The sequence below is a fragment of the Pelophylax lessonae genome (assembly GCF_965119305.1).
Source record: "Pelophylax lessonae genome assembly, chromosome: 1".
Lineage (NCBI taxonomy): Eukaryota > Metazoa > Chordata > Amphibia > Anura > Ranidae > Pelophylax > Pelophylax lessonae.
Window position 1 is genome coordinate 22,990,110 of NC_138768.1, and position 27,171 is coordinate 23,017,280.

At 47.3% G+C, this 27,171-nt stretch overlaps 1 protein-coding gene across 1 annotated transcript in view; it reads right to left on the bottom strand.

Annotated features, from left to right (window-relative positions):
* Window positions 1–27,171, bottom strand: part of LOC309564496 (vomeronasal type-2 receptor 26-like) — a gene marked incomplete at both ends in the record, with an annotated part of 419,164 nt that overhangs the window by 40,740 nt on the left and 351,253 nt on the right. The gene's annotated exons all lie outside the window — the stretch shown is intronic.

Consider the following 27,171-nt stretch of genomic DNA (forward strand, 5'->3'; position numbering starts at 1 on the left):
CGAATAATTGGTTTTTTGTTACCCCGAACACGGACCCGAAAACTTTACTGTATGTTCGGGTAAAAATCCGTGTTCGGTCGTTTTATTTCCGGGTTTTGCATGCATTGGCGCGCTTTTCATGGCTGGCTTTCAACAGCCAATCAACAAGCGTTTAACTGGTGTGCCTTAAGCCATCCCAGCCATGCCTACAAATGTATTAGTAGCTGTGATTGGCCATCTGAAGCATGTGACCAAGTATTTATAAGTCCAAGGCAGCGCCGCTGCGTCATTCTGCTGTGTTAGTTCAGGGAGAGAGCACACATCATACGTGCTGGCTGCTGATTAGGGACAGACAGGCAAAAAAAAAACATTTGTGTCTGGATAGAATTGAGGGACAGGTCGGAGTGTGTTAGGCAGGGCGAGTTGTAGGACATTTTAGGGAGAGGCTGCTGATTTTTAGGGTCAGTGTTCTACAATCGATTTTGCAGTGACCGATCTTATCAATCCTTTTAGGGAGAGGCTGCTGATTTTTAGGGTCAGTTTTCTACAACCGATTTTGCAGTGACCGATCTTATCAATCCTTTTAGGGAGAGGCTGCTGATTTTTAGGGTCAGACAGTGTGTTCTACAATCGATATTGCTGGGTGGGGTTTGCAGTGACCGATCTTATCAATCCTTTTAGGGAGAGAGGCTGCTGATTTTTAGGGTCAGTGTTCTACAATCAATTTTGCAGTGACCGATCTTATCAATCCTTTTAGGGAGAGGCTGCTGCTTTTTAGGGTCAGTTTTCTACAATCGATTTTGCAGTGACCGATCTTATCAATCCTTTTAGGGAGAGGCTGCTGATTTTTAGGGTCAGACAGTGTGTTCTACAATCGATATTGCTGGGTGGGGTTTGCAGTGACCGATCTTATCAATCCTTTTAGGAAGAGAGGCTGCTGATTTTTAGGGTCAGTTTTCTACGATCGATTTTGCTGTGTGGGAGGGGTTTTCAGTGACCGATCTATGATCTTATCAATCCATTTAGGGAGAGGCTGGAGATAGGCAGGTGTCAGTGGTCCACATCGATTTTGCTGTGTGTGGGGTGCAGTGAACACAATTTTTTTTGCCCACTGAGGAGGGGGAAGAAAAGTATTTTTCTATCAGTCACTGTGTGCAGCGTTTTTCCTTCAGCTGTGCTGTGCTGACTGATCATACACTGCTGTGTTCAGTTCACATGTGCTATTATTGAGTGGTTTCAAAAATCATACACTTTTTTCTATTCCACTATTCAATATACAGCCTTGGGTTAAAAAAAATTAAATTGTGGCCTGCAGCAGAGCTGAATGATATTTGGGGTTTTTGGGGTTCATTTCATACTTCTGAAGATTTGAGATTGCTGCCTGTTCCAAACTCCTCCTACTCCTCATCCAGCCTTTTAGGGGTACAAACAATAGTAATTGGGGCCTAGTGTGGTTTTGTACGTGTGAGATACATACACTTTTTTTGATCATATTTTCTATTCCGCTATTCAATAAAAACCTTTGGGGATCAATTAAATTGCGGGATAGTCTGTGTTGGTACGTGTGAGATCCACCTTTCCAAGTTTTTGGGGTTCATCTCATACTTCTGAAGATTTGAGGGTGCTGCCTGTTCCAAACTCCTCCTACTCCTCATCCAGCCGTTTAGGGGTACAAACAATAGTAATTGGGGCCTAGTGTGGTTTTGTATGTGTGAGATACATACACTTTTTTTGATCATATTTTCTATTCCGCTATTCAATAAAAACCTTTGGGGATCAATTAAATTGCGGGATAGTCTGTGTTGGTACGTGTGAGATCCACCTTTCCAAGTTTTTGGGGTTCATCTCATACGTCTGAAGATTTGAGGGTGCTGCCTGTTCCAAACTCCTCCTACTCCTCATCCAGCCTTTTAGGGGTACAAACAATAGTAATTGGGGCCTAGTGTGGTTTTGTACGTGTGAGATACATACACTTTTTTTGATCATATTTTCTATTCCGCTATTCAATAAAAACCTTTGGGGATCAATTAAATTGCGGGATAGTCTGTGTTGGTACGTGTGAGATCCACCTTTCCAAGTTTTTGGGGTTCATCTCATACTTTTGAAGATTTGAGTGTGCTGCCTGTTCCAAACTCCTCCTACTCCTCATCCAGCCTTTTAGGGGTACAAACAATAGTAATTGGGGCCTAGTGTGGTTTTGTACGTGTGAGATACATACACTTTTTTTGATCATATTTCTATTCCGCTATTCAATAAAAACCTTTGGGGATCAATTAAATTGCGGGATAGTCTGTGTTGGTACGTGTGAGATCCACCTTTCCAAGTTTTTGGGGTTCATCTCATACTTCTGAAGATTTGAGGGTGCTGCCTGTTCCAAACTCCTCCTACTCCTCATCCAGCCTTTTAGGGGTACAAACAATAGTAATTGGGGCCTAGTGTGGTTTTGTACGTGTGAGATACATACACTTTTTTTGAACATATTTTCTATTCCGCTATTCAATAAAAACCTTTGGGGAACAGTTAAATTGCGGGATAGTCTGTGTTGATACGTGTGAAATCCACCTTTCCAAGTTTTTGGGGTTCATCTCATACTTCTGAAGATTTGAGGGTGCTGCCTGTTCCAAACTCCTCCTACTCCTCATCCTGCCTTTAGGGGTACAAACAATAGTAATTGGGGCCTAGTGTGGTTCTGTACGTGTGAGATACATACACTTTTTTTGATCATATTTTCTATTCCGCTATTTAATCAAAACCTTTGGGTATAAACAAGTAAATTGCGGGATAGTCTGTGTCGGTACGTGTGAGATACACCTTTCCAATTTTTGGGGCGCATCTCATACTGCCGAGGATTTGAGTATGCTTCAGTCTGCCTCCTGCCTGTTCCGAACTCCTCCTACTCCTCATCCTGCCTTTAGGGTACAAAAAATTGTAATCGGGGCCTAGATTGTGTTTGTACGTGTGAGATACATCGTTTTGTAAAATTTGTCCTATTCCGCTATTCAATATACACCCTGTTTGAGTGTAAAAAATTAAATTGCGGGATAGTCTGTATCGCTACATGTGAAATACACCTTTTTAAATTTGTTTGGCGCATCTCCTTCTACCGCCGAGGATTGCAGGGCGCCGAGGTTTGCCTCCTGTTCCCAACTCCTCCTACTCCTCTTCCTCATCCTGCCTTTAGGGTACAAAAAATTGTAATCGGGGCCTAGTCTGTGTTTGTACGTGTGAGATACACCGTATTATAACATTTTTCCTATTCCGCTATTCAATATACACCCTTTTGGAGTGTAAGAAAATTAAATTACGGCATAGTCTGTATCGGTACGTGTGAGATACACCTTTTAAATTTGTTTGGCGCATCTCCTTCTACCGCCGAGGATTGCAGGGCGCCGAGGTTTGCCTCCTGTTCCCATCTCCTCCTACTCCTCTTCCTCATCCTGCCTTTAGGGTACAAAAAATTGTAATCGGGGCCTAGTCTGTGTTTGTACGTGTGAGATACACCGTATTATAACATTTTTCCTATTCCGCTATTCAATATACACCCTTTTGGAGTGTAAGAAAATTAAATTACGGCATAGTCTGTATCGGTACGTGTGAGATACACCTTTTAAATTTGTTTGGCGCACCTCCTTCCACCGCCAAGGATTGCAGGGCGCTTCAGTTTGCCTCCTGTTCCCAACTCATCCTACTCCTCTTCCTCATCCTCCCTTTAGGGTACAAAAAATTTGAATCGGGGCCTAGTCTGTGTTTGTACGTGTGAGATACACAGTTTTTTTTATCCTTTTTCCTATTCCGCTATTCAATATACACCCTTTTGGGGTAAAAAACATTAAATTGCGGCATAGTTTGCATATTTGACTGTCAGATACACCCGTGCGATACTGTTGTTGTTTTGTTCCGCTATTCAATAAACACCTTTCTAGGGCAAGATCATAAATTACAGAAATATGAGGAGACAGTCAAATAGGGGCCATGGCCTGGGTCGTGGTGCTGCTGGTAGAGCTCCTGTTGCAAAGAGAGGACGTGGTCGATCTGTTCCAGCTACACGCACAAGTGAAACACCTTCCTCAAGTATTAATAGGCGACAGAACCTGCAGCAGTATTTGGTAGGGCATATTGCGCCACTAGACGTGATGAGGCCTAAAGAAGTACAGGCGATAGTAGATTGGGTTGCTGACAGTGCCTCCAGTTCCTTCACATTGTCTCCCAGCCAGTCTACTGCAGAAAGGTCAGAGTTGGCACCTGCAGCCAATGTCCAACCGTCTTTCACCTCACCCCCTTGGAAATCAGGCAAGCAGTCTGAGCCCCAAGCCATACAGCAGTCTCTTCTTCTTTTTGAGGACTCTGTTAGCAGGGTTTCCCAGGGCCATCCACCTAGCCCTGCCCCAGAAGTGGAAGAGATTTAGTGCAGCTATGCCCAAACACTTATTTCTCAAGATGAGTACATGCAAGGACCATCGCAGCACATCTCCGATGATGACGAAACGCAGGTGCCAACTGCTGCGGAGTTCAGAATTATGGAGAACGACAAGGAGGGCAGGGGTGAAGACTGGGTGGAAGATGATGTGGAGGACGATGAGGTCCTCGACCCCACATGGAATGAAGGTCATGCAGGTGACCTGAGTAGTTTGGAGGAAGAGGCGGTGGTCGCACAGAGCCACCAGCACAGCAGAAGAGGGAGCAGGGTGCAGAAGCAGAGCGGCCGTGCCCTAGACACTACGCCTGCAACTGCCCAACGCAGCAAGGGAACGAGCGCACAAAAGTCAGCTCAAAGGAGTTCTCTAGCGTGGAAGTTCTTTAGAAAATGTGCTGATGACAGGACACGAGTGGTTTGCACCCTGTGCAATCAGAGCCTGAAGCGAGGCATAAACCTTCTCAACCTGAGCACAACCTGCATGATCAGGCATCTAAGTGCAAAGCATGAGCTGCAGTGGAGTAGACACCTTCAAAACCAAGAAAGGTCTCTGGCTCCTCCTGCTTCCACTTCTGCTGCAGTCTCGGCCTCTTCATCCACCTCTGTAGTGATACCGGCACCTGCCACCCCGCAAACAGACGATCTGTCAGCAACACCACCACCTGGGTCACCAACCATCTCCACAATGTCCCGTGGAAGCGTTCAGCTTTCCATCTCTCAAACACTTGAGAGGAAGAGGAAGTACCCCCCTACCCACCCGCGATCCCTGGCCCTGAATGCCAGCATTTCAAAATTCTTGGCCTTTGAAATGCTGTCATTCCGTCTGGTGGAGACGCACAGTTTTAAAAACCTTATGTCAGTGGCTGTCCCACAGTACGACGTGCCCAGCCGCCACTACTTTTCCAGGCAAGCCATCCCTTCCCTGCACAACTAAGTGGGGGACAAAATCAGGTGTGCACTGCGCAACGCCATCTGTGGCAAGGTCCACCTAACTACCGATACGTGGACCAGTAAGCACGGTCAGGGGCATTAAATCTCCCTAACGGCACACTGGGTAAATGCAGTGGCGGATGGGCCTGAGGCGGATAGCAATTTGGCGCATGTCCTTCCACCACCGAGGATTGGAGGGCGCTTCAGTTTGCCTCCTGTTCCTAACTCCTCCTACTCCGCTTCCTCATCCTCTACCGCCTCCTCATCCGGACAGCGTAACACCTTCACCACCAACTTCAGCACGGCCAGGGGTAAACGACAGCAGGCAGTTTTAAAACTTGCCTGTTTGGGGGAAAAACCACACACCGCACAGGAGTTGTGGAGGAGCATGGAACAGCAGACAAATGAGTGGTTGCTGCCAGTGAGCCTCAAGCCCGGCCTGGTGGTGTGCGATAACGGGCGAAATCTCATAGCAGCTCTGGGCCTAGCCGGTTTGACGCACATCCCTTGCCTGGCGCATGTGCTGAATTTGGTGGTGCAGAGGTTCCTTAAAAACTACCCCGATATGTCAGAGCTGCTGCAGAAAGTGCGGGCCGTCTGTGCGCACTTTCGACGTTCTCACCCTGCTGCTGCTCGCCTGTCAGAGCTGCAGCGTAACTTCGGCCTTCCCGCGCACCGCCTCATATGTGACGTGCCCACAAGGTGGAACTCCACCTTGCACCTGCTGGAAAGACTGTGCGAGCAGCAGCAGGCCATAGTGGAGTTTCAGCTGCAGCACGCACGCGTGAGTCGCTCTGCACCACTTCACCACCAATAACTGGGCCTCCATGCGAGACCTGTGTGCCTTGTTGTGCTGTTTTGAGTACTCCACTAACATGGCCAGTGCCAATGTCGCCGTTGCCAGCTTAACTATCCCACTTCTATGCCTCCTTGAAAAAACAATTCGGGCGATGATGGAAGAGGATGTGGCACAGGATGAGGAGGAGGAGGATGAAGAGGTAACATTTCCAAGGCTTTCAGGGCAGTCATTCACAAGGGGCTCCGAGGGTGGGTTCCTGCACACACAAACGCCAGGGACACAATTGTCCAGCAGGGGCACAGTTCTGGAGGATGAGGAGGAGGAGCTGGAGGAGGAGATGGAACCATGTTCGCAGCAGGGTGGCACCCAGGCCAGCTCATGGCCATCACTGGTGCGTGGCTGGGGGGATACAGAGGACACGGACGATACACCTCCCACAGAGGACAGCCTTTCGTTGCCTTTAGACAGCCTGGCACACATGAGCGATTACATGCTGCAGTGTCTCCACAACGACCGCCGAGTTGCCCACATTCTAACTTGTGCTGATTACTGGGTGGCCACGCTGCTGGATCCCCATTACAAGGACAACGTACCGTCCTTAATTCACTCACTGGAGCGCGATCGCAAGATGTGCGAGTACAAGCGCACGCTGGTAGACGCAATGCTGCTGGCATTCCCACCTGACAGTGGGGCCACAGTGGAAGCACAAGGCAGAGGAGGAGGAGGAAGAGGTCGCCAATGCAACCAGGGCACCGCCAGCACCTCAGAAGGCAGGGTTAGCATGGCCGAAATGTGGAAAAGCTTTGTCAGCACACCACAACAAACAGCAGCACCAGCAGCTCATATGGAATGTCTTAGCAGGAGGCAGCATTTCACCAACATGGTGGATCAGTATGTGTGCACACGCCTAGACGTACTGAATGAGGGGTCTGCCCCCTTCAACTTTTGGGTCTCCAAGTTGGGCACATGGCCTGAGCTTGCCCTTTACGCCTTGGAGGTGCTGGCGTGCCCTGCAGCCAGTGTATTATCTGAACGGGTATTTAGCACGGCTGGGGGCGTTATCACAGACAAGCGCAGCCGCCTGTCCAGAGACAATGTGGACAAGCTCACGTTCATTAAAATGAACCAGGCATGGATCCCACGGGACTTTTCCGTACCTTGTGCAGAATAGCGATGGATACCGACCTTACCCAGCCATTGTTCTATTTTTGCTCTTTCTCACTCTTTTGGGGTGTACAAGCCTCTGAAAGTGAGAGAACATGGCTAGCTTCTGCCTGTCACCTCTCCCAGGTGGGGCAAACAGGGTTTATACTTTTGTAATCAGTAGAGTAAAGGCTTCATTCTGAGCTAAGGCCAGAGCATAAGTGCGGGAAGGGGATAGATCAGGAGCTCTATTGGCATAAGCCTTGCAGAATCCCATATATCTTGCACACTGAATAAAAATGGCCTTCTGCTCACCATCCTCATTTTGCAGGTCAGAACATAGGCAGTCCTCCCTCTCTTCAGCCTCACAGTCCCACTCTGTGCTGGCTTCTGTCTCCCACTCTGCTATCCCTTCCTCTATAGACTCAAAGCAGTATTCAAAAGTGGGTGACCCCCACATCGATGATCCCTGGCCTCTCCTCACCTGAGGAACTTGCAGATTCCGGCCTCTGTATCCACTGGGTCTCCCCAGTCTCTTTAAGTGACAGATGAGGATTTGCAACTACTGCTGCTGATGGATTTTGCTGCTGATGCCCAGCCCTGACCAGCTAGGGGTTCTGTACTGTCAAGATGTGTGTTTCCCTGGTTTAGCAGATGGTAGTGCGAGTGTAGACCACTGGTACCGGCCCGGGTGGTCGTCTGTCTTCCCCAGAAGTGGTAGCAACAGAAGACATAGGGATCTCGGTAGTGAATCCTGTCTCCCAATTTACACGCAGAATTCTGGGTTGGCTATTACTTGACTCCAATTTTAGCAGCATTTCCCCACAGTGGTCATCACTGATGAGCACACATCTCTTATTAGTTTTGAAGTATAGACTGAGGACCTTGGCTAGATGGTCTCCCCTTATATTTCATGATCCTTGTGGCCACCCTCGAAGCACTTATGGGTGGAGGTGAATGCTAATCCCTAGCTACTCTGGGTATCTGACAACAAAGAGTTTTTTTAAGGTGCTTCCATCACCATAAGCTCCTTTGGTCATCACTTAGAACTATCTAGACTGATATGCAATAGAACACTGCAACTGAGCTCAGCAGATATAAAATCCTTGGCTGCAATCTTCTCATTGCGATGTAACTGTGGCTGGTGCACGCTCTAAAATTACCCTGAAGAAGGAATCATTTCCAGTTCCGAAACATGTCGGGATGTCCTATACTGCATTGTTAGTCAGTGATCCTACTCCTACACTGGTATACATGCTACGGATTTGAGTGCAACCACCTACATCATGCTATTCTGTCATACGTTTTTATACATGTGTGTTGCCATTATTATATATATGTATACATTTTAAACTTTGTTCAATAAATTATATAATTTATCTTACCTCTCTCTACCTTCTATATTAACGGATTAGCCCTGTCCATCCAAATCCCCTAGGAACCCCCCTTTTTGTTTTTTCCACAATAACCACACTGACCCCAGGTGTGCAGTTTCACAGTCATACACTGGCATCTGCCACACACCAGACCAATGTGATCTGTGTCCTCCCTGCTGCACAGCGCCAGACTTCCACGGGGTGCTAACTGTACTTTGGTAGTATCGGTGTGGCATCGGTTAGTTTTTGGTCCTGCTGGTCAGTCAGATTTCCTGGCTCTCTGTCACCTCGTGTAGCTGTTCCGGGACTACGGCTCACTCCGGCACCTGCCATCTTGCTGCTCGTCTCTCTCTTGGCTACACCCGGAGGTGGAAGTGATGTCACAGCTCCTCCCCACTCACCGGATTAGCCAACTGTGGGCGGTGACTTTGCCCGCATACCTAGACTAGCAGACTGTTTGGCGGTAACTCCTCCTGTTGGGTAGACCTTTCCAGTGCACTCTTGCTCGTGCTGCACGTTAACCCTTTTGTTGCTGCCACTTGAACACTGTCCAGCATTAATGAACTCCACTGTGAAGCAGACAGCATTCAACGCAGCAGACAGCTTCACCTGTCCCTAAACAAGCCCCAGCTGCCCTCCCTCTCCAGTGTGCTGAATCAACTCCTTCACTGCTACTACTTGGAAATGTCCTTTTACTGGTGACTGTGTAGCAGACATTTTCCTCTGTAATGTACTGATGCAGCCTCTGGCGCTCCGGTTTGCGCACCCCGAGTTAACTCTTTCTTTGCCACACTCTGGAAATGCCCTTGCACTTGCAATTGTAGAGCAGACATTCCCCTCCATGGCACAACGCTGCTTCTCTTTGAGTGCGGTCTTGCAATCCACACAGCAAGACATGAAAATTTCTTGAACACTTTACCCGGCCGTTCCCATTAGCAACTGCTGTGATAATTCAGGGATAATCCAAGTGTCAGAAAACAATCCACAGAAGCACATGCATATCTGTCAATAGCCATCAGAATCGCACATTGGAGAACAGAAATTCACCAATGCTAATGCACATGCACACACGGGTAAGAACAGTCAAAAAGCTATGCGTACACCAAAGCGCACGCAATGCGTGACAGATCCTGGTGCCCAGTGGCCTATTTAAAGCCAGCAGCAGCAACCACTAATTGCTGGATGATCATCAGCCCCCCCGCCGGATGATCATCAGCCCCCCCTGTGTATCCTGATCTTGGACCTCTTGTTACCGACCCGGATTGCCTTTGACCTGATTCACCTTGATTCCTGGCTTTGACACTTGGCTTGAACTTCTGACTTGCTTCTGCTTGATCCACTTCATTTGACCTCAGCTTGGCTCACTGACTCTGTTATTACCAGTTTACCTGTGTACGACCTCGGCTTGTTCCAGTTCTGCTTCCTGCCTATGCCCCTGACTGACCCTTGGCCCGGCTTCTGGTTCTGCTTCCTGCTTGCCCTGCTGCCAAGTATGCCTGGAACTGCTAAGGACACTTGCCCTACATCCAGCCTGTTCCTGCTACCATCCGGTGCTCATCTCTGCAGACTATAACAACTGGCAACCTGTGATTCTTTGGGCACTGCTTCCCCTGTACCACCTCCATGGGTGTTCTGCACTTAGCTGCAAGGGGAGCCCTCTCAAAACTTCAGCCTCTGACCAGGTATGTGACAACAAGACTGTCGAGCCCCCACAAGTAGTGGAACCCTAGAAGATTCCTTGTTTTCCAGGGTCTCCCACTGATAAATCAACAGCCAGACACAGGGTATTTTTTTTTAAAACATTTTTATTGGGTTTTTACATTACAAAACACAAGTCAAAGCAAACTAAAACAAAACAGTACGCATTTTAAGAGGTATACAACATCTAGATAAGCGAATATACGGTACATGTAAATTGCGCGGCAGTGGACAATTTGTACTTTGTTGTCAAGGCTACGAGCATGGAGGGAAAGTTACCCTACATAATGTCTTCTATGAGGCAGATACCTTTATTTCTGAGGCTATTGGTAGAGAGTTGAGGTATTAATGCTTCTAGGATCTAGGTATTATGGGAAATTGTGTGAGAATTAAACAGGTGTTGTTTAGGGGCATTAAAGTGGTGCCAAGCCTTTACTGAGGGGGAATAGTTTCCACAGATCTGCCAGGAGAAATGCTTCTACATTTTTACCAGGGACCATTATTTCTTCCATTGCGGCCCAGATTGGCGTTTCTGCGTGTGGGAACCAATGTTTGAGTTGGTCTAAGTGGACAGCCCAGTAGTAATCTCTCAAGTCCGGTTGTCAGGGAACAAGCCGGAGAATAATCACTTATAGATCTGGCACATTAGCCAGTTCTCAACATGGCCGCGCCCGCATGAATACGCACACACGTATTGCAAACGCACGTGTGCGTTCTGGCCAACAAAGTGGACGTCCAATCCCAGCACCCTCTGGCCTTTAAAAGGATATCTGTGGCACATGAACATTGCTGACTGGTCTTCAGCTTCCTGTTTCCTGTGTTTACTGCTGCTTCTGATCACCTGTTGTCAACCCGGCTTGTTCTTAGATTCCTCTTGTCTCGCTCCCAGCTCTGACCTCGGATTGTTCACGGATCTTCTCTTGTCATCTGCCCTGTGTATGACCCCGGCTTGCCTAACCACCACTCTGCTATCTGATCTGCTGACCACTGGCTTACTGACCTCTGCTTCTGTCCCCGACTACGCCTTCGGATGTGCCTTGTCTACTGTGATCTGCCTTGGTACCCACCTGCTGTACCCAGCCTGCAGAACCTGCTTCCAGTACTTACCTGTTGATCCTGCCAGCTGCACTCTCAATTACAAACTACTTCCAGCCGTGTGCTGTCTGCAACTTCCACAGCACTCCTGGGTCCTAGTGCTCACCTCTTCTGGTGTTCACCTGCAGAGAGATATTCCTACCACCAACCCTCATCTGGGGTACAGCTGGCAATCCCTGCTACTTTGGGCTTTGTGCTTTCTGTTACCACCTTCAGGGACACAGAGCACTCAGCCGCAAGGAGAGCCCTCTCAGCATTTCGGCTTCAGGACCAGGTACGTGACACCGGTACCGCTGCTCCCCCTGTTGAGCTATGTTTCACAAGTATGGAGTGGGGGCATCTAGCCATCTTGCCATGCCATAGAAATTTCTTTAGTGCACTTGACAAGGATTGAATGTAGTGGTTAGGGATAGAAATAGACAGTGCTCTAAATAGGTATATGATTTGTGGTAGGATGAACATTTTGACTGCCGCTAGTCTGCCAAACCAAGAGATTTCATACTTAGACAGGCAGTCGAGTTCTATTTTTGTTTTGGAGAGGAGAGGTTTGATATTGACCGGTGCTAGCGATTGGGTGGATGACGTAAGAGTTATGCCCAAGTATGGGACTCCTTCTGTGCTCCAGGGGAAAGGTAGGCACTTTTCTAAGGTGGCTCTAGCATCTTAGCTGATACCCAGGTTGAGAATTAGGGATTTGGTTGCATTCACCATAAAAGGATGATATCTTACCAAATTGTAGGAGGGTGTCATACACCTTGGGAAGCGATATTAAGGGATTGGTTAGGAAGAGAATGATGTCATCCGCAAACAAGTTTATTTTGTGGGTATTTTTCCCTATTTGGAAGCCTGATATGTCGTGGTCTGTTCTTAATTTTTCAGCTAAGGGCTCGATCATCATGTTGAATATTGCAGGGGACAGGGGGCATCTTTGTCGAGTGCCGTTAGAAATTGTGAATGGTTTTGAGAGGATGCCCGAGGAGTTCACCTGAGCTGTGGGGCTTGAGTAGAGTGCAAGAATAGCTGCTAAGATTTGTCCACAAAATCCAAACTTTCTCTGTACCATTTCCATGTATAACCAATTAACTCTGTCAAATGCCTTCTCTGTGTCAAGAGCTAACAGCAGAGAAGGTGTTTTATTTGTTTTGGCATTGTAGATGATGTTTATAACCCTCCTGGCAGCATCCGATGCTTGTCTTCCAGATATAAACCCTGTTTGGTCTTTTTTGATTAAAAAAGGAAGGACTCGCATCAGGTGCGCCGCCAGAAATGTGGCATATATTTTGATATCTGGGTTCAATAGCGAGATTGGACGGAAGTTCACTGGGGTTACAGGATCTTTGCCAGGTTTGGGCAGGGTGACCACCAGAGCTCTCAGCATCTCAGAGGGAAACAGGGATCTGTCTTCTGCAGCATTGAAGATCTTTTCTAGCTGTGGTATCAGATTGGCTTTAAGTATCTGGTAATATTCATTGGCAGTGGCGGCCGGTCTATAGGGGGCGCAGGGGTGCCCCCCCCCTCAATCTGTGCAAAGAAAAAAAAAGAAATAAAAAAAAATAGCATTTGAAGCCCACTAGGGGCGCCGGACCTATGGCTGGCTATGGGAGGGGGTTGCACCCCACGTGCGCCACGCAGAGGCGCCGATTGGCGGCCTTCTGGGGGTCATTGGGGCGCAGAGCAATGCGCCTCGACACTCCCCACTGTGGTTCTGTCCTGGCTGTTACCAATCATGCGGGAGGACATCCCGGGTGACGTCGCGTGGGGGCAGTGCGTGCGTCAGTCCCTCACCGTCCCGGCATCACCTTCCCACCGGCCGTCAGAGAGGAGGAGCAGCAGCGCGCGTGATCGAGGAAGAAGACGTCTTGTCTCCAGAGTCCCAAGTCTCCCGAGTCCCGCCGTCAGCAGCAGAGAGCAGCAGAGTAGGTCCGGTCCGGTCGTCGTGAGAGAGCCAGCCCAAGAGCAGGAGGTAAGTGATTCAATGCAGCCGCTGCCTCAGACTCAGTGCCTCCCTCCTCTCTCTCCTGTCACTGTGGGACTGTGGACTGGAGTCCGGCGGTGGTTGGGAGGCACACCGTGGTCACTCTACATTGATGGGGGCACACTGTGGTCACTCTACATTGATGGGGGCATGCTGTGGTCACTCTACATTGAAGGGGGCACACCATGGTCACTCTACATTGATGGGGGCACGCTGTGGTCACTTTACATTGATGGGGGCACGCTGCGGTCACTCTACATTGAAGGGGGCAGGCTGCGGTCACTCTACATTGATGGGGCATGCTGTGGTCACTTTACATTGATGGGGACATGCTGTGGTCACTCTACATTGATGGGGGCACACCAAGGTCACTCTACATTGAAGAGGGCACACCAAGGTCACTCTACATTGATGGAGGCACTGCTCACTGGTCACTCTGCATTGATGGGGGCACACTGTACCTTGATTACTGAAGGCCCCTTTCACACTTGTGTGACCTCAAAGTCACGCATTTTTTACCGCGTTTTTTGCCTCAAAGCAATGCCTATTACATTTTTCTGTTTGCGCCCCACAAAAATTTTGAGCACCAGTCGCCACTGTTGGGCAGGCCATCAGGGTCAGGGGCTTTGCCCTTGGGTAAAGAACCAATAGTTTTCTTTATTTCTGGAGCTGAAAAGGGAGCATTAAGGTCATGGAGTTGGGTGTCAGACAAGGTAGGTAGGTTAACGGAAGATAGGATATGTTGGGTATTTGCCGTCGTGGGTTGGTCGGTATTGGGGTCGCCTTTAAGGTTGCATAGGGATCCATAATAATTTGCAAATTCATCCGCAATCTCTTTGGGATTAATGACGTGATGATTTTTGGTAGGGTGAATAAAGTGGGGGACCCTTAGTATTGCCTGTACTACTTTGAGTCTATTTGCTAGGTATTTCCCAGTCCTATTGGTTCCCGCGTAATGGTTTAATTTCAGTCTGCGTAAATGTTTGTCATAAGCATATACAGTATATAAACACTAGAGACAGATTCCTTACTGAGCCTCCAATCCAGTAAACATCTTGTTCCACAATGACAGGATCCATTCCATCATCAAACACGGCAACTGGGTAAAACATAACCCTATAAAACGTTTCACTTTCCATAAATACCCAATTTCTTAGGTACAGATTGGACGGCACTTCTCCTCTCTCATTAAATTTGAACTTTTCTCTGGTTGGCAGCGTGTAAACACCTTTTCCAACATATCTATGGAGCTTTCATTGAAAGGTGGAAAGACAAGAGTTATTATAGACAGTCATGAGAACTTTCCAACTTAGCGACTGCTGAAAAATAAAATAGTTAGAACATTTATTCTTTTTTATTTCACATTTCTCTTAGTGACTTTCGTTCAGCATTTCCTATACACATACAGTATATACAGAAAGAGAGGAGACCTAAAGTCTATCTAAACCCAAAAACAAAAATGTCATGTATTGCATTTTACCGTTCCTTAGATATGATGGTTTCATTATTTTTCTATTTTTAGCATTTGTTTTCTTTAACCTCCCTGGTGGTATGATTGTTTCAGATTTTAGGTGCTGAAAGCGGTACCATTATTTTGCATGTAATTCTTAAGAATGAGCAGCACAAACCAACTATTTACATATGATTTTTTATTTTTTTTTTACTGTGCATTCTTCTTGATAACATCTCGGGTATGATAAAGTTTGAAAACAAAATCATAAATTATAATATAATAAATAACTATAAAAAGTTAAAGTATGTATATATATATAATGTACAGTAAAACTGCAGGAAAGGGCACGGGGGGGGGGGGGGGCAAACTAATGTTGATTTATTTCATTTAGTAATGTAATCTATTAGGATTACAATATATCAGTGTGTTTGTGTGTTTTACTTTTCAAATTAGCTGCCGGCTCCATCCACCTGCTACACGATACTCGCAGGAGACAGAAGCCGGGGCTCACAGCATCAGGTGGAAGATCCGGCCGCCATATGCTGCAGGGGCACATCGCGGGATCCCGGGGACAAGGTAAGTACCCTCTACAAGGATCCAGCGATTTCTCCCTGGCGGTACCCCGAGTGTGGCTCGGGGTTACCGCTAATGGCACTGAAATTCCACCCAGAGCCACACTCGGGAATACCGCCAGGGAGGTTAAGTTCATCAGGTGATCAGGCCAGTAACAGTTATATAGTTATATAGTTACATACTTAGTCAGGTTGAAAAAAGACACAAGTCCATCGGGTTCAACCAATGAAAAAAAAAAGGCATGTTTCCAGTTTAGGCCAGGTTCATACCTGCAAGTATGTTTGTGATCCGTTTCTGCAGTGCTTTTTGCGGTGCTTTTGTGTTTTTGCACACACATTTTTGATGCACTTTGCAGTTTCTATGCTTTTGTAGGGTTTTTTTTAGGCCAACTTGTTGTTGGGCAGATTAAAAAATCCGAATCACAGCAAAAAATGCACTGCATGCTTTTCTGCAGCTTCTCCATTGAAATGTATTAAACCAAAAAATGTTTAAGGCTCGATACACAATAATGCGTTTTTTTCATGCTTTTTACTTTTTGCAGAAATGCATTTCATTTTTTTTTTAATATGGCTTCCTATGGAACACGTTCACATCAATGCATTTTTTGCCTTTGCATTTTTGGAAAGGGTCGGAGACTTATTTTCCTGCAAAATGCATAATTTTGCATGTAATAGACTTTAACCGCTTGCCGACTGCTCACAGTATATTTACTGCGGCAGTCGGCCCCTCACAGGCAGAGTGACGTAGGTCTACGTCGCTCGCCTGTGAGGCTCTGGGGAGCGAGCGCGCGCCCGCGGAGGCGCGCTCCCGCTCCCGCGCGGTCACGGACCCCCCCGCGCGTGTGACCAGCGGACCCGATGTCCGCCGGTCACTCGGCGATCGGCGGGGGAGAAGGAGAATGTCAGGCAGCTTGTGTAAACAAGCCACCTGTCATTCTCCTCGCTGTAAAAACACTGATCACTCGGATCTAGTATGTAGATCCGTTGATCAGTGTCCTTACAGCTAGAGCCACAGCCAATCACAGTAAGAATCACGCCCCTAGGGACACACACAGCCCCTCCCTCCCAAATAAAGTTAACCCCTTCACTACCAGTGCATTTTTACAGTAACAGTGCATATATATAGCACTGATTACTGTAGAAATGTCACTGGTAACCCCAAAAGTGTCAAAAATGTCAGTCAAGGGTCCGATCTGTCCGCCCCAATGTCGCAGTACCGCAAAAAAAATCGCAGATCGCCGCCATTACACGTTAAAAAAAAAAACACCAAAAATGACAGAAATCTTTCCCTTTGTTAGTAAACGCGATAACTTTTGCGCAAACCAATCAAAATACGCTTTTTGCGATTTTTTTTACCAAACATAGGTAGCATAAAACAAATTGGCCGAAAATTTAAAAAAATTTTGATTTTTACATTTTTTTGGGGGGGAATTTCATATAAAAAAATGTGAAAAATATTGTTATTTTTGTAAAATGTACGCTATTTTTTTGTTTATAGCGCAAAAAGTAAAAATCGCATGGGTGATCAAATACCACCAAAAGAAAGCTCTGTTTGTGGGAAAAAAAGGACGCCAAATTTGTTTAGATACAGCGTCGCATGACCGCGCAATTGTCTGTTAAAGTCACGCAGTGCCGAATCGCAAAATACCCTCTATTCGTTTAGCAGGAAAATCCTCCGGGGCTTAAGTGGTTAATGGACCTGCATCAAAAATGCAAGCACTGAATTTTTACTGTGATTTTGCCGGGATTTGCATTTTGCGTTTTTAAATCTGCCCAACAACAAATTTTCAAGAAAAAATAAATAAATAATAAAACGCAAATCGCGGCAAAATCACAGTAAAATCACAGCAAAATTGCAGTAAAAAAACATGGAAAGCACAGCAAAAAGCACTACAGAAATGCTCAAAAGTAGAGTTGAGCGGACACCTGGATGTCCGTGTTCGGCGGGTTCAGCCGAACTTGAAAAAAAAGTCCGGGTCCGTGTCCCGGACTTTTTCCGAACTTTACCGGACACCGAACCCCATTGAAGTCAATGGGGACCCGAACTTTCAGGCACTAAAATGGCTCTAAAACACCAATGGAAGGGGCTAGAGTGCTACAAATGGCAGCAAAATGTAGTTAAGAGCATGGCAAATGCTCTGCAAACAAATGTGGATAGGGAAATAACTTAAAACAACAAAAAAAAAAAAACAGAAAAATAAAGCAATGTTCTTCATCTGTGAAGGACGAGGCCCATATGAAGTAGGAGGGAGGTTGAGGTGGTGGTGGATGTGGCGGTGTCATAGGCCTGGGCACACCCTAATCACCTAGGGCACATTAGCATTATCGCTCTGTTTGCCAGTGAGGAGATGGGAAAGATCTCCCTCGGACCTGCTCTGCCATAAGAGAAGTGCCACACACATCTATTTCACTTTGCCAGCAGGGAGAGTAATGTACCGGGGCCATATACATGTAGGCAAACACATGCATGTGTATTTAAACTTTGGGGTGCACACCCTAATGCAATAGGCTGCGCACACCTATGGGCAGTGTAGGTGGAAGCAGCGGTGGAGGAGGACGAGGTAGCCAACACTGCTTTTTTTCAGTCATTTTAAATGTGGGTACACCCCAAAAGAGTGAGAAAGATCAAAAATAGAACAATGGCTGGGTAAGGTCGGTATCCATCTCTATTCTGCACAAGGTACGGAAAAGTCCTGTGGGATCCATGCCTGGTTCATTTTAATGAACGTGAGCTTGTCCACATTGTCTCTGGACAGGCGGCTGCGCTTGTCTGTGATAATGCCCCCAGCCGTGCTAAATACACGTTCAGATAATACACTGGCTGCAGGGCACGCCAGCACCTCCAAGGTGTAAAGGGCAAGCTCAGGCCATGTGCCCAATTTGGAGACCCAGAAGTTGAAAGGGGCAGACCCGTCATTCACTACATGTAGGCGTGTGCACACATACTTCTACACCATGTTGCTGAAATGCTGCCTCCTGCTAAGACGTTCCATATGAGCTGCTGGTGCTGCTGTTTGTTGTGGCGTGCTGACAAAGCTTTTTCACATTTCGGCCATGCTAACCCTGCCTTCTGAGGTGCTGGCGGTGCCCTGGTTGCATTGGCGACCTCTTCCTCCTCCTACTCCTCCTCTGCCTTGGCCTTGTGCTTCCACTGTGGCCCCGCTCTCAGGTGGGAATGCCAGCAGCATCACGTCTACCAGCGTGCGTTTGTACTCACGCATCTTGCGATCGTGCTCCAGTGAGTGAATTAAGGACGGTACGTTGTCCTTGTAATGGGGATCAAGCAGCGTGGCCACCCAGTAATCAGCACAAGTTAGAATGTGGGCAACTCGGCGGTCGTTGTGGAGACACTGCAGCATGTAATCGCTCATGTGTGCCAGGCTGCCCAGAGGCAACGAAAGGCTGTCCTCTGTGGGAGGTGTATCGTCTGTGTCCTCTGTATCCCCCCAGCCACGCACCAGTGATGGCCATGAGCTGGCCTGGGTGCCACCCTGCTGTGAACATGGTTCCATCTCCTCCTCCATCTCCTCCTCCTCATCTTCCTCATCCTCCAGAACTGTGCCCCTGCTGGACAATTGTGTCCCTGGCGTTTGTGGGTGCAGGAACCCACCCTCGGAACCACTTGCGAATGACTGCCCTGAAAGCCTTGGAAATGTTACCTCTTCATCCTCCTCCTCTTCCTCCTCCTCATCCTGTGCCACATCCTCTTCCATCATCGCCCAAATCGTTTTTTGAAGGAGGCATAGAAGTGGGATAGTTAAGCTGACAACGGCGTCATCGGCACTGGCCATGTTGGTGGAGTACTCAAAACAGCGCAACAAGGCACACAGGTCTCGCATGGAGGCCCAGTTATTGGTGGTGAAGTGGTGCTGTTCCGCAGAGCGACTCACGCGTGCGTGCTGCAGCTGAAACTCCACTATGGCCTGCTGCTGCTCGCACAGTCTTTCCAGCATGTGCAAGGTGGAGTTCCACCTTGTGGGCACGTCACATATGAGGAGGTGAGCGGGAAGGCCGAAGTTACGCTGCAGCGCTGACAGGCGAGCAGCAGCAGGGTGAGAGCGCCGAAAGTGCGCACAGACGGCCCGCACTTTCTGCAGCAGCTCTGACATATCGGGGTAATTTTTAAGGAACCTCTGCACCACCAAATTCAGCACTTGCGCCAGGCAAGGGATGTGCTTCAATCCGGCTAGGCCCAGAGCTGCTATGAGATTTCGCCCGTTATCGCACACCACCAGGCCGGGCTTGAGGCTCGCTGGCAGCAACCACTCATTTGTCTGCTGTTCCATGCTCCTCCACAACTCCTGCGCGGTGTGTGGTTTTTCCGCCAAACAGGCAAGCTTTAAAACTGCCTGCTGTCGTTTACCCCTGGCCGTGCTGAAGTTGGTGGTGATGGTGTTACGCTGACCGTATGAGGAGGCGGTAGAGGATGAGGAAGCAGAGTAGGAGGAGTTAGGAACAGGAGGAAAACTGAAGCGCCCTGCAATCCTCTGTGGTGGAAGGACATGCGCCAAATTGCTATCCGCCTCAGGCCCATCCGCCACTGCATTTATCCAGTGTGCCGTTAGGGAGATATAACGCCCCTGACCGTGCTTACTGGTCCACGTATCGGTAGTTAGGTGTACCTTGCCACAGATGGCGTTGCGCAGTGCACACCTGATTTTTTCCCCCTCTTGGTTGTGCAGGGAAGGGATGGCTTGCCTGGAAAAGTAGTGGCGGCTGGGCACGACGTACTGTGGGACAGCCACCGACATAAGGCTTTTAAAACTGTGTGTCTCCACCAGACGGAATGACAGCATTTCAAAGGCCAAGAATTTTGAAATGCTGACATTCAGGGTCAGGGATCGCGGGTGGGTAGGGGGGTACTTCCTCTTCCTCTGAAGTGTTTGTGAGATGGAAAGCTGAACGCTTCCACGGGACATTGTGGAGATGGTTGGTGACCTAGGTGGTGGTTGCTGACAGATCGTCTGTTTGCGGGGTGGCAGGTGCCGGTATCACTACAGATGTGGATGGAGAGGTCAAGACTGCAGCAGAAGAGGAAGCAGGAGGAGCCAGAGACCTTTCTTAGTTTTGAAGGTGTCTACTCTACTGCAGCCCGTGCTTTGCACTTAGATGCCTGATCATACAGGTTGTGCTCAGGTTGAGAAGGTTTATGCCTCGCTTCAGGCTCTGATTGCACAGGCTGCAAACCACTCGTGTCCTGTCATCAGCACATTTTCTGAAGAACTTCCACGCTAGAGAACTCCTTTTAGCTCGCTTTGGTGCGCTCGTTCCCTTGCTGCATTGGGCAGTAGCAGGCGTAGTGTCTAGGGCACGGCTGCTCCGCTTCTGCACCCTGCTCCCACTTCTGCTGTGCTGGTGGCTCTGTGCGACCACCGCCTCTTCCTCCAAACTACTCAGGTCACCTGCATGACCTTCATTCCATGTGGGGTCGAGGACCTCATCGTCCTCCACATCATCTTCCACCCAGTCTTCACCCCTGCCCTCCTTGTCGGTCTCCACAATTCTGAATGCCGCAGCAGTTGGCACCTGCGTTTCGTCATCATCTGAGACGTGCTGCGATGATCCTTCCATGTACTCATCTTGAGAAATAAGTGGTTGGGCATCGCTGCACTCAATCTCTTCCACTTCTGGAGCAGGGCTAGGTGGATGGCCCTGGGAAACCCTGCTGACAGAGTCATCAAAAAGAAGAAGAGACTGCTGCATGACTTGGGGCTCAGACTGCTTGCCTGATTTGCAAGGGGGTGAGGTGAAAGACGGTTGGACATTGGCTGCAGGTGCCAACTCTGACCTTTCTGCAGTAGACTGGGTGGGAGACAATGTGAAGGAACTGGAGGCACTGTCAGCAACCCAATCTACTATCGCCTGTACTTCTTCTGGCCTCATCACTTCTAGAGGCGCATGATGCCCTAACAAATACTGCTGCAGGTTCGGTTGCCTACTCACACTTGAGGAAGGTGTTTCACTTGTGCGTGTAGCTGGCACAGATCGACCACGTCCTCTCCTTGCAACAGGAGCTCTACCAGCAGCACCACGACCCAGGCCACAGCCCCTATTTGACGGTCTCCTCATATTTCTGTAATTTATGATCTTGCCCTAGAAAGGTGTTTATTGAATAGCGGAACAAAACAACAACAGTATCGCACGGGTGTATCTCACAGTCAAGTATGCAAACTATGCCGCAATTTAATTTTTTTTATCCCAAAAGGGTGTATATTGAATAGCGGAATAGAAAAAAGGATAAAAAACTGTGTATCTCACACGCACAAACACAGACTAGGCCCCTATTACAATTTTTTGTACCCTAAAGGCAGGATGAGGAAGAGGAGTAGGAGGAGTTGGGAACAGGAGGCAAACTGAAACGCCCTGCAATCCTCGGCGGTGGAAGGAGATGCGCCAAACAAATTTAAAAAGGTGTATCTCAAATGTACCGATACAGACTATGCCGTAATTTAATTTTTTACACTCAAACAGGGTGTATATTGAATAGCAAAATAGGAAAAATTTTATAAAACGGTGGTGTATCTCACACGTACAAACACAGACTAGGCCCCGATTACAATTTTTTGTACCCTTAAGGCAGGATGAGGATGAGGAGTAGGAGGAGGTCCGAACAGGAGGCAAACTGAAGCACCCTGCAATCCTCGGCAGTATGAGATGAGCTCCAAAAATTGGAAAGGTGTATCTCACGCGTACCGATACAGACTATCCCGCAATTTAATTGTTTTTACCCCAAAGGTGTAGATTGAATAGCGGAATAGAAAATATGATATCAAAAGGTGTATGTATCTCACACATACAGACCCAGACTAGGCTCAAATTACTATTTTTTGTACCCCCAAAGGCAGGATGAGGAGTAGGAGGAGTTCGGAACAGGCAGGAGGCACACTGAAGCACCCTGCAATCCTCGGCGGTATGAGATGCGCCCCAAAAATTGGAAAGGTGTATCTCACACGTACCGATACAGACTATCCCGCAATTTAATTGTTTTTACCCCAAAGGTGTAGATTGAATAGCGGAATAGAAAATATGATATCAAAAGATGTATGTATCTCACACGTACAGACCCAGACGAGGCCAAAATTACTATTTTTTATACCCCCAAAGGCAGGATGAGGAGTAGGAGGAGTTTGGAACAGGCAGGAGGCACACTGAAGCACCCTGCAATCCTCGGTGGTATGAGATGCGCCCCAAAAATTGGAAAGGTGTATCTCACACGTACCGATACAGACTATCCCGCAATTTAATTGTTTTTACCCCAAAGGTGTAGATTGAATAGCAGAATAGAAAATATGATATCAAAAGGTGTATGTATCTCACACGTACAGACCCAGACTAGGCCCAAATTACTATTTTTTGTACCCCCAAAGGCAGGATGAGGAGTAGGAGGAGTTCGGAACAGGCAGGAGGCAGACTGAAGCACCCTGCAATCCTCGGCAGTATGAGATGCGCCCCAAAAATTGGAAAGGTGTATCTCACACGTACCGATACAGACTATCCCGCAATTTAATTGTTTTTACCCCAAAGGTGTAGATTGAATAGCGGAATAGAAAATATGATATCAAAAGGTGTATGTATCTCACACGTACAGACCCAGACTAGGCCCAAATTACTATTTTTGTACCCCCAAAGGCAGGATGAGGAGTAGGAGGAGTTCGGAACAGGCAGGAGGCAAACTGAAGCACCCTGCAATCCTCGGCGGTATGAGATGCGCCCCAAAAATTGGGAAGGTGTATCTCACACGTACCGATACAGACTATCCCGCAATTTAATTGTTTTTACCCCAAAGGTGTAGATTGAATAGCAGAATAGAAAATATGATATCAAAAGGTGTATCTATCTCACACGTACAGACCCAGACTAGGCCCAAATTACTATTTTTTGTACCCCCAAAGGCAGGATGAGGAGTAGGAGGAGTTCGGAACAGGCAGGAGGCAGACTGAAGCACCCTGCAATCCTCGGCAGTATGAGATGCGCCCCGAAAATTGGAAAGGTGTATCTCACACGTACCGATACAGACTATCCCGCAATTTAATTGTTTTTACCCCAAAGGTGTAGATTGAATAGCAGAATAGAAAATATGATATCAAAAGGTGTATGTATCTCACACGTACAGACCCAGACTAGGCCCAAATTACTATTTTTGTACCCCCAAAGGCAGGATGAGGAGTAGGAGGAGTTCGGAACAGGCAGGAGGCAGACTGAAGCACCCTGCAATCCTCGGCGGTATGAGATGCGCCCCAAAAATTGGAAAGGTGTATCTTACACGTACCGATACAGACTATCCCGCAATTTAATTGTTTTTACCCCAAAGGTGTAGATTGAATAGCGGAATAGAAAATATGATATCAAAAGGTGTATGTATCTCACACGTACAGACCCAGACTAGGCCCAAATTACTATTTTTTGTACCCCCAAAGGCAGGATGAGGAGTAGGAGGAGTTCGGAACAAGCAGGAGGCAGACTGAAGCACCCTGCAATCCTCGTCGGTATGAGATGCGCCCCAAAAATTGGAAAGGTGTATCTCACACGTACCGATACAGACTATCCCGCAATTTAATTGTTTTTACCCAAAGGTGTAGATTGAATAGCGGAATAGAAAATATGATATCAAAAGGTGTATGTATCTCACACGTACAGACCCAGACTAGGCCCAAATTACTATTTTTTGTACCCCCAAAGGCAGGATGAGGAGTAGGAGGAGTTCGGAACAGGCAGGAGGCAGACTGAAGCACCCTGCAATCCTCGGCAGTATGAGATGCGCCCCAAAAATTGGAAAGGTGTATCTCACACGTACCGATACAGACTATCCCGCAATTTAATTGTTTTTACCCCAAAGGTGTAGATTGAATAGCAGAATAGAAAATATGATATCAAAAGGTGTATGTATCTCACACGTACAGACCCAGACTAGGCCCAAATTACTATTTTTTGTACCCCCAAAGGCAGGATGAGGAGTAGGAGGAGTTCGGAACAGGCAGGAGGCACACTGAAGCACCCTGCAATCCTCGGCGGTATGAGATGCGCCCCAAAAATTGGAAAGGTGTATCTCACACGTACCGATACAGACTATCCCGCAATTTAATTGTTTTTACCACAAAGGTGTAGATTGAATAGCGGAATAGAAAATATGATATCAATAGATGTATGTATCTCACACGTACAGACCCAGACTAGGCCAAAATTACTATTTTTTGTACCCCCAAAGGCAGGATGAGGAGTAGGAGGAGTATGGAACAGGCAGGAGGCACACTGAAGCACCCTGCAATCCTCGGTGGTATGAGATGCGCCCCAAAAATTGGAAAGGTGTATCTCACACGTACCGATACAGACTATCCCGCAATTTAATTGTTTTTACCCCAAAGGTGTAGATTGAATAGCGGAATAGAAAATATGATATCAAAAGGTGTATGTATCTCACACGTACAGACCCAGACTAGGCCCAAATTACTATTTTTTGTACCCCCAAAGGCAGGATGAGGAGTAGGAGGAGTTCGGAACAGGCAGGAGGCAGACTGAAGCACCCTGCAATCCTCGGCAGTATGAGATGCGCCCCAAAAATTGGAAAGGTGTATCTCACACGTACCGATACAGACTATCCCGCAATTTAATTGTTTTTACCCCAAAGGTGTAGATTGAATAGCGGAATAGAAAATATGATATCAAAAGGTGTATGTATCTCACACGTACAGACCCAGACTAGGCCCAAATTACTATTTTTGTACCCCCAAAGGCAGGATGAGGAGTAGGAGGAGTTCGGAACAGGCAGGAGGCAAACTGAAGCACCCTGCAATCCTCGGCGGTATGAGATGCGCCCCAAAAATTGGGAAGGTGTATCTCACACGTACCGATACAGACTATCCCGCAATTTAATTGTTTTTACCCCAAAGGTGTAGATTGAATAGCAGAATAGAAAATATGATATCAAAAGGTGTATCTATCTCACACGTACAGACCCAGACTAGGCCCAAATTACTATTTTTTGTACCCCCAAAGGCAGGATGAGGAGTAGGAGGAGTTCGGAACAGGCAGGAGGCAGACTGAAGCACCCTGCAATCCTCGGCAGTATGAGATGCGCCCCAAAAATTGGAAAGGTGTATCTCACACGTACCGATACAGACTATCCCGCAATTTAATTGTTTTTACCCCAAAGGTGTAGATTGAATAGCAGAATAGAAAATATGATATCAAAAGGTGTATGTATCTCACACGTACAGACCCAGACTAGGCCCAAATTACTATTTTTGTACCCCCAAAGGCAGGATGAGGAGTAGGAGGAGTTCGGAACAAGCAGGAGGCAGACTGAAGCACCCTGCAATCCTCGTCGGTATGAGATGCGCCCCAAAAATTGGAAAGGTGTATCTCACACGTACCGATACAGACTATCCCGCAATTTAATTGTTTTTACCCAAAGGTGTAGATTGAATAGCGGAATAGAAAATATGATATCAAAAGGTGTATGTATCTCACACGTACAGACCCAGACTAGGCCCAAATTACTATTTTTTGTACCCCCAAAGGCAGGATGAGGAGTAGGAGGAGTTCGGAACAGGCAGGAGGCAGACTGAAGCACCCTGCAATCCTCGGCAGTATGAGATGCGCCCCAAAAATTGGAAAGGTGTATCTCACACGTACCGATACAGACTATCCCGCAATTTAATTGTTTTTACCCCAAAGGTGTAGATTGAATAGCAGAATAGAAAATATGATATCAAAAGGTGTATGTATCTCACACGTACAGACCCAGACTAGGCCCAAATTACTATTTTTGTACCCCCAAAGGCAGGATGAGGAGTAGGAGGAGTTCGGAACAGGCAGGAGGCAGACTGAAGCACCCTGCAATCCTCGGCGGTATGAGATGCGCCCCAAAAATTGGAAAGGTGTATCTTACACGTACCGATACAGACTATCCCGCAATTTAATTGTTTTTACCCCAAAGGTGTAGATTGAATAGCGGAATAGAAAATATGATATCAAAAGGTGTATGTATCTCACACGTACAGACCCAGACTAGGCCCAAATTACTATTTTTTGTACCCCCAAAGGCAGGATGAGGAGTAGGAGGAGTTCGGAACAAGCAGGAGGCAGACTGAAGCACCCTGCAATCCTCGTCGGTATGAGATGCGCCCCAAAAATTGGAAAGGTGTATCTCACACGTACCGATACAGACTATCCCGCAATTTAATTGTTTTTACCCAAAGGTGTAGATTGAATAGCGGAATAGAAAATATGATATCAAAAGGTGTATGTATCTCACACGTACAGACCCAGACTAGGCCCAAATTACTATTTTTTGTACCCCCAAAGGCAGGATGAGGAGTAGTAGGAGTTCGGAACAGGCAGGAGGCAGACTGAAGCACCCTGCAATCCTCGGCAGTATGAGATGCGCCCCAAAAATTGGAAAGGTGTATCTCACACGTACCGATACAGACTATCCCGCAATTTAATTGTTTTTACCCCAAAGGTGTAGATTGAATAGCAGAATAGAAAATATGATATCAAAAGGTGTATGTATCTCACACGTACAGACCCAGACTAGGCCCAAATTACTATTTTTGTACCCCCAAAGGCAGGATGAGGAGTAGGAGGAGTTCGGAACAAGCAGGAGGCAGACTGAAGCACCCTGCAATCCTCGTCGGTATGAGATGCGCCCCAAAAATTGGAAAGGTGTATCTCACACGTACCGATACAGACTATCCCGCAATTTAATTGTTTTTACCCAAAGGTGTAGATTGAATAG